Consider the following 9,384-nt stretch of genomic DNA (forward strand, 5'->3'; position numbering starts at 1 on the left):
GCCGGCGCGCGCCACTCCGCCCCCCCGCCGCTGCCACCGCCCTGCGCGCGCGCTCGCGCTCGCGCGGCGGCCGTTGAAGGGTCCCTCAGAAGCTGAGGCGGGGGGTTGTGTGTGTGATGTCTGTGTGTCCTGAACACCTCTCGGGTACGGGGGGGTGGAGGGGCGAGAAAATGGTGATACCCGTCGACGGAAGATCTTGTCACCTTCCGTGGTTCCGTTTCGTGGGTTTTCTTCTCAAAGCTCTTGATTGAAAGAGAAAACGGCGATTAAACCAGTGGTTTCAGTCGGGAGGCCCCACCTCAAATAACTGTGCCCAGTTTTGGGCCCCTCACTGCAGGAAAGACAGTGAGGTGATGGAGCCGGTCCAGAGAAGGGCAACGAAGCTGGTGATGGGTCTGGAGAATAAGTCTTATGAGGAGAGGCTGAGGGAGCTGGGGTTGTTTAGCCTGGAGAAAAGGAGGCTGAGGGAAGACCTTATTGCTCTCTACAATTACTTGAAAGGAGGTTGTAGACAGGCAGGGGTATGTCTCTTCTCCCAAGTTACAGGCAATAGGACAAGAGGAAATGGCCTCAAGTTGCACCAGGGGAGGTTCAGATTGGATATTAGGAAAATTTTCTTCACAGAAAAGGTTATCAAGCATTGGAACAGGCTGCCCAGGGAAGTGGTGAAATTGCCATCCCTGGAGGTATTTAAAAGATGGGCAGACATGGGGCTGAGGGACATGTCTTAGTGGTGGTTTGGGCAGTGTTAGGTTGATGGTTGGACTCGGTGATCTGAAAGTTCCCTTCCAACCTAGAAAATTCTATGATTCTACGTCCAGAACTTGTGTGGAGCTTGCCTGTGTTCATGCAGGTACAACTGCACTGAGTGCCCCTAAAGCCCCATGAAAATGCTGAAAAAAGGCTTACTGTTGCTAAGTAAAGCAGCGGAAAGAGAGGAAATGTCAGAATGAAAATTGCCCGTGCCGTCTTGGCCTGCACCCCAGCGCAGGTGATACATCACAACATGGTGCTGCTGCTGCGTGATCACAGACTCTTTATTTTCCTCCCGTCGTACCTCTGACTGACTTGGTGCACAAGACAGATGGCATATGAGAGTGAATCAGGATCCTGTGGTGAATAAAGGTACCGTAAATCTCAAGTTTGGTGGCTTCCACTTCTAACCATAGAGTTCTGTAACCGTAGTGTCCGATTCCCTGTAGTTTTGGGGGTGTAATACTGAAATAACATTCTATCATGTGGAGCAGCATTCACAAGCATGCTATGTATCTTCAAAAGGGCTTGACACCTTTGAATTTATAGCAGCCTTTGACATGCTTGAGGTGAATTTAATGCTAAACAGGATTCAAAGAAATTAGAAGGGGTTAAGGGAGCTGCAGTACTTTACACAGGTGATTTTGAGGGGGAGCAGGGGTGTTTTCTCATTGAAACTTGGCTATGGCAGGCACTTCTCTGTGGCTATACCCCCTGTTTACTCCTACTTTCCACTCTTCAGGTCCTGCCTCTATTGCTACTCTTTTCTCTGTCTCACCTGAAATGGGTCCTTCCTCTCCCTTCCATGCCTTTTCCTCAGCTCCCTTGCACTTGGACCAGCCTCTCTTCCCCTAGAGGTCTGCAGATGTTGTCCCCCCCAGGACATCCTTCTTCTTCCCTCACCTCCCAGAAGCTCCGTGCAAAAGGAGCAGCACGGTGAGCAAAGGGGACAGGGTCTCACAAGGTCCCACACTGCATAGCATAATTATCCTCACAGCCAGAAGGACATTTGAGCCGTGCCATGCATGGCTCCTGGGGCCAACAGAGGAAATAGCTGAGCAGACCAGTTGTGTTATGGATTTTATATTCTGAAAGACAACAATATGTACCTAAAACTCTGTTGCTGTGTAGGAAAGTCACGCTAGTATTTGGAGCTGGAACCAAACAACGCGTCAGTACATGCAAACTAATTTTTCAGACGTGCGTGTTTTTCAGACTGGACAAACAAAGGAAAATTTTCACAAGATTGTGAGGAGGAATCTGTCTGATACCAATATATTCTTTCTGCCAAATGTTAAGTCACTGTTGAAATCCTGGAAGCATTAATCTCCTTCAGCCTAGCAGCCTTCAGAAATGTTTTGTCATATGGAAAAATCAGTGTGTTTCCTCAATTTCCTTCTTCACCTCAGTTAGAAAAAGCAACTTAAAAGTGAGGAGTTTAAAAACCAAAGTTAGCTTGAGCAAAATGACCACCTTGGAAAACACAAGTCTCAAATGACAGACACTTGTCCAGACAAGAAGCAACTGTAAAAAGGATCTTAAAAAAGAAAATGTCAGCAGAGCTTAATGGCAAATATATTTCTCTGCACTAGCACTGACATTTGCCTCAGATACCCCAATGATTTTCTGTTGGTTCCTAGGAAGTATTCCAGCCCTGAAGTTTTCTGTACAATTTGTCTTGATAGCCATCTTTCTGATGGTATTATTGTATTGAGTACAGAAATGAAGACTCCTGTGGGATCAAGTACATAGTTAGAGTTATTATTCTTCTCTACCTTTTTTTTTTATTTCTCCCCACTGCTTTTGGCAGCATCCCTATATGAAGGAACTGTCACTGATGTCAGCAAAACTTTCCAGGGTGCAGACATCCTCCCATATAGAATCTGGGATTCAGTTTGCAAGATGTTTAAAAAGTCATCTAAAATTTTTTGGAGAGCCTCACATGTCATCGCATTTCTGTGATTCATGTATGCGATTAACATAGTGGGATGCAGAAGTTCTTGTCATTGGACAAACTCTTCTTGAGGATGAGGAATGAATATATGTTTGTAAATTAGTAACATTATGATTGGAACTCTTAGTCTAGACTTTTAGTTTTCAAAACACAAAAAAACCATGCAATTTCTACCGAAGTAGTGATTTGCTCTATTTGAAAAACAGTTTCAGGACAAGATAACAAGCATCACATCAACAAAGAGATGGTATGAAAAGTAAGCGTGAGGAACCAAAACGTGACTTTTCAGAGCTATGCTGAATCAAATCAGTTCTATTTGTGCTTTACTTTCACAAGCACATGTTTAAAATTTTTCAGCTGTACTCAAACATCAGATATTCCTGCCCACCACCATAAGAGTCTCATTTTTCAACATTACCAGGAGGGACAAATCTTGAACAAACTTCCAAAAGCAGCTATTTTGGTTTTGTTCCCATGGTATAATTGCGACAGTGTAAGCTATGGCTCCATCCATTCCATGCATAAAACGAGCACAGCTGATCAATTTAGGCTGTGTCAGAGGCTTTCTACTAAATCCGATGGGCAATTCATTCTGCTGAAAGCATTTACATGCGATGCTGTGAGTGTGCCATTTGCAGAAATGGACAGCTGTACACAATCGTGACTACAGCTCCACATGAGACCTTCGGTAGTGGTGATAATTCAGTGGTGTACAAACGATTCGCAGGTTATCAAGAGTTTCCTTTCAAAGGAAAGAACTATCAGCTGTTGCAACAACAAATTTGCCGACAGCAGGTTTGCATCACTAATACAACTGATTGACATGTATAGGATAAATTTGATCCCATAAGCCCTAAAGCTTTCAGCAAACTACCTACACAGGAGAAACTTCTCCCACTGCACTGGTGTGAAGCCACTTCAGCAATTAAAATTGAAAGCTGCTGGAAACTTTGGCATGAGGTCCATAGGAGGATAAATACATTAAAGATCACAAAGGTCTCAGTTATTGGGAAAACAAGTACAGTAATAAAGTAATATATAAGTATATGTATGAGACACAGTATATTTTTATATATAGCATGGTCATATAATTCCATTTTTAGACCAAGCCTGTTTAATATATCGTAGTGCCATTGTTTATATACATTTTGGTGCATGTTCATTATATAAAAATATTTGCTTTTTCTGAATGGAACTCTGCACCGATTTTTCTCAAAACCAGCAAATATTTTATGGGAGATTGCCTCATAGTTCCAAGTTATCTGATCCTTGTTATAAACTGATTCTTTGCACATTTAAGGCATGATACACCCCAAACCTGTTCGGATTTTCTCTTCCACCTTAGCCATAATCTTAGTATTCAAACAGATATGATTAAAGAGCCTGTGCTTAATGAAGACATAGAATATATGAAAACCATAGCATATACCAAGGAAAAGACTAAATGAAGTGATAGAAAACACAGCCTATCAGTAACCAGAAAGGTTGAAGTCTTAGATCAGTAATCTGCTAATTAAGATGCCAGACAGATAAGCTATCTATAAATGTCATGATGTGAATAAAATGAGTTCACAATTAAACAAACAGTGAAAGAAAGCCTCTAACAGCTGGATGTAAATTTTCTCATGGAATGTTGCCATTTCATTCAGATGTAGGTACTTTGCAGAAACATAATGATTTCACTGAAATGCCATTGAGGAGGGGAGTGAAATTAAGAGCATATGCAAAGTCTTTCATTTCAGATAAAAAACTTTGAATCGCAAGCCTTTTTACTTCGTATTATACTGACATTTAAAGGAACCATCTTGATTTTATCAATATAAAATCTTTCAGTAAGAAAACTCAGCCCTTTGTTGAAATTTCACTTAACGGGGTGTTCCAAGATTGTGTATGCGCACACACACACACACCTCTCTGTGTGTTTGTATGCCTTTTCTCTGGTTGTATTTCAATCTGGAATGAAAACAGATTTTGAAAGAATAGATCAAAACTCCCAAAAAACTGAAATTCTGCTGTTATTTTTTAACCAGGAGTCTTACAAAAATGCCAGCAAGAAGCAGAATAATGTGCAGTTCTAGGGTATTCTACCCTTGTGGATTACTTATAGGAATGCAAAAGAATCTAGTGCGGCAGTATTGAAACAAAGAGACATAAAAACTCAAATGCTCTAACCCATAATGTTGAAGTTAAACCATGACCTCTGAAACCTCTTTGAGAGATACCTCCCAAAGATAGTATTGCTCTAGCAGATGAAAAGATGGCTAAGAATTATAATACAGTGCTATGCCCTGATTCATTTGGGATATCAGTTTACAACTTTCCCTAAGAATTTTTGGCAGCAATTTTGTAAACACTGCCAATCAGATTTGCAACTTAACGTCCATCCAGATTAGTTTCTCACACAAAGTGTTCTTTATTAGGACATTAAATACCTGACCTTTCAATATTAAGGTTTTCATTATCAAGTTGTTGGCACTAAATAAATAATCTGTGACTCTTACTTAGCTTCTCATAGGTTTTGAAAGCTAGGATAGACAGCCTGGGCCCTCTGACAGAAATTGCATAGCTGCATCTGGTAAGAGTGATCTACCAGATACCCTCAAGTCTGTAATTGTTGGAAGAGGATCATAAACCTGACTCTTGAAGCAAATGATTTGGCCAAATACCACTCACTGTGTCACTTCATATTCATGAATAAATGATTGAGATACTGGAAAAGAGTATTTCCAGCAGCACATTTGGGAGATTTGGGACTCCACAAGGTCAGATTTCCAACAGGGATACAGTTGGAAAAAGTCCTATGAGCTAAGGCAAAAAGCAAAGATCTTTGTTCAATTTCACATTCTTAACCCATGGGCAATGCATCTGCTACAGAAATAAAACCTGAAAACACAAATAAAAATGTGATTTTGGTCCCTAATTATTCTAGCTGATATTCAGTTAGCCCTGAGTCACATGCAGACTTCATAGCTGGATAAATTAGATACTGACTCTTCTTGGTACGCTTGTTAGAAACTTAACTGGCTCAAGTTACTAAAGTAAACATTATTCCATTGCATGGCTTTGCACTGTTCCAAAACAAAAGCATCATGAAGATACAGCTAGGACTGCTAAGTGCAATTCCAGAGAAATATGCCTATCAATGAGCACATGTGCTCATACAAACCACAGAAATCACAAATCAAAACTGCCAAAAAAATCCTGTGCCAAATTAATGCAAAATTCATGCGGACATGCCAGTTTTTCCATGAGAAGCTGAACCAATGAAGCAGCTTTCCTGCAGACGTAGCTCTTCACCTCATATCTCCGTCCATCCTCAGTGGGACATCCCTAGATCACCCCCGTCACATCCTCTGTTATATCCTCAGTGATAACAGGACATGTTGTGATTATTCCTGAGCTTTGCACATGCTGTTTGAACAGTCAAGAAGCTGCTGACCAAAAAATATAGACAATGAAACGTCATAATGGATTAATTCTCCTGGCCTTTTCTCCAATGGGCGCACTAATTTCATTCTCTTGACACAGAAGTTAGTTTCGATGAAACTAGAAGGAACCTTATTATTTCTGAGATCTCAATGATCTTGACCAGCTGTTTCAAAGCTGAAGCTTCCCTCAGCTATGACAGGTAGAAGCATTTAACAAAGAGACCATGTTCATGTAAGCCTCATTTGCTTGGGAAATCAGGCTCAAAATCTCAAAGTCCAGTACAACTCCAGCAAAATATGAAAAATGAGCCATTCAGCTACACTTGCAAAATAAAACATATGATTTAATACAAATTAACAACAAAAAAAACCCTGATTTTTCAAAGACAGGTATCACATATGAATCTCCCAATATACAAGTGGACGGGAATTACCATACTTTCTTACAGAATGGTTATGTGGACTTCAAATTAGAGAAACCATAGCATCATATGAAAATGGGTCGATACGTAGTATGAACAAACAGCCATTCAGAAAATCGGGTCTATTTTTTTTTAAGGAATGTGTCATCTTCATCAAAAAGCCATCAAAGGTAGTACCAAGGAACAAAATGAAATTCAATTTCCGTTATTCACACTTAAAATATTAAAAGGGGATGGGAAGATATGATCCAGCTCTCCTGGAGGGCTATTTTTAGAAAGAACAAGATCCTGGATGCTAACAGAGCCTACTGCTCTGGTTCATGCCAGCACAAAATGACCTTGCTCTCATGGCCCGATCTGATAGCACAATGAGGGGCTGCACGCAGTTTGAATAGAGACTGAGCTGTATCAAGCTGTAAAACCGTAGCATACACAGAGGCGGAGGCAAAGTTGTTGCAGTATTGGTAGCTAACACATTTTAATCTCAAATCGGTTCAAATGGTACAAAGGTTTTTCTGTCAGGGTGTTCTTAAAGCCGATTGCTCAGTAGCCGGCACTGAGAATACGACAGTGGGAGAGATTCACCTCCCTGTGGCCCAGGTAGCTCATAAAAGTGGTGCATGCATAGGTGGTGGTGGCAGCACAGGGAATTAATTGCCCTCCCAAGGAAGGAGAAATGATAAGAGAAACACAAAGTGGTTTACAGTGTTAGATACTTACAGCGTGTATGCCAGTCCTGTTTTATTGACTAGCCCTGGCCAAATCTACCCACGGTTGCTGTTCTTGGCTAACCTTGACGAAGTCATTCCCGTTGCCATGAAACAGCTTCCTTCACTCTCACTCTTCATCACCCTCTAATTGCTTTAGTGCACTCTGTGATGCTCTGCTTTGTTTCTCTGCCCTCCCACCTGTAACCTGGTTAGCTCAAAGCCACCACTTCTGGATTGCACAGAGTACTTTTGTGTAGCTGCTCTGCATGTAAAGGAGGAGAAATGGGTCTCTGTAGAGAAGGATGACAGTATCATTAACAAAAGAAAGTGCTCGACAAACACTGTCCCCTTAGCAACAGGATAAGGCTGTAGCCACAGCCAGACCTCTTAGAGTCCTCTGGAACAAACTGGTATCCTTAACCACTCTTACCAGGAGGCTTGTGCAGAGTATATAATCTGCATTCAAATTTCTTTCTAATTGCAGTGACTTATTTTGTGTATGCTCCTGCACATCTGAGAGCTCAAGCCTGCGGAGTACTCAGTACTTTCCCTTTGGACTTAGCCCCTAGGAGCAGTATTGTAAAAAATATTTAAAAGTAATAAAGGTTCAAAAGGCTGCATCCGTCTAATTTCATGGGGGTTTTTGACTGATAAAAGCTTTAGCTTGCCTTTTAATTGTTTCAAATATTCCGAAGGTATACAGCAACATATGATCTACTCTGATTTTTGGACTTAGCAGAGCTGTTCTTAATGCTGTTTCTGAACATATGTTCTGTTCTTTCTTTTAAAATAACTACCAAAGTATGTCATTCATTCTGATGGCACCACAAATATTCTATTGATGCATTAATGACACTACTGAATCTAAAGAAACATTTTTACTAAAAATGTACGCAACCTGCAGAATTGTTAAAATCACTGTTAGATGCAGGAACCTACTTAAACACATTTTCTGATTAACATTTCTATTGCCTTGTTAAAAGACTACCTTCTGTGGAAAAAAACCACATTATATGTAAACTGGAAGTGTAGTCCTGGTTCTTTTGAAGATTATTCCTTTATATAATTACAGCAAGATTGAGAATTCTGCAGAAGAGCTATAGAATCACAAAGCTGAAGTATTATTTGTATGAAGGACGCAGGCTTTATCTACATTTTCTCATGTAATGAATAAAAAGCTACTGAATTAGTTCATTAAAACCATTTTATATTTGCTAGCTTAAGCATGTGATTTTGAAAATTGCCCAACTTCCAGTCTGGCTGTTATTTAGCAGAAACTTCCACAAAGATTTCTGAAATGCAAATACTCATCAGTGGAGAACTTCACAGGGGCAGAAATTATAAAAAAGAAGAAAACTCAGTAACGAACCAGTCTTTTGAAACTGAAGTATGTAAAACAAGCTGTTTAAAAGCCCATCAGCTAACCTGCTTTCTCCTTCCCTAAGACCTAGCTTCTTCCATTAGAAGAGACAAAGCAATATATATTCTAGTCTGACCTCCTTAATTCCCTTCCAGCCTAAATTTTCCTCTGATCCTACCAATACCCCATGGTAATAAAGAATTCGAATTCTGCAAACATGTATATTTAACTGAGGAGGTTGTCTACAGAAATAGCTCCAACCATAGAAGAGCAGATAAATAAACATGATTCCCCCGGGGATGCTGGCACTAGGCAGAGCTGCCAGGGCACGATGGCACTAAAGCCGGATTGGTTTGGTGCTGGAATTGATGAGGTGTGTTTGTAATGTATGGAAACATATGACAGGGGCAGTAATGCATTAGCCGTATAGATTTAAAACCTGTTTCTGCTTGATGTGAGTTTGACTTTGGCATAAATTTTCTTTAGCCATCTGAATGTTTTTCACAAGAAGATGTATCTTAACTTCTCTCCTTTTCAAAAAGCTTAAGGTAGACATATTGACATAAACAGTGTTTAGTTTCAAATGTATTAAATGTCCATCTAGTACTCACATCTTTTCTAAGAGAGGTAGATACACAACTACCTTTTGGAAAAAATGTAATGGAAAATTCAAAGGAAATGTGAAAAATATTCACAAACCCACTACGAAACTTAAATTATCCTAAAAACCAAGTTACTATGCTGGGGTTTTTTATTG

Source organism: Calidris pugnax, unplaced genomic scaffold (genome assembly GCF_001431845.1).
Source record: "Calidris pugnax isolate Ruff unplaced genomic scaffold, ASM143184v1 scaffold24, whole genome shotgun sequence".
NCBI classification, from domain to species: domain Eukaryota; kingdom Metazoa; phylum Chordata; class Aves; order Charadriiformes; family Scolopacidae; genus Calidris; species Calidris pugnax.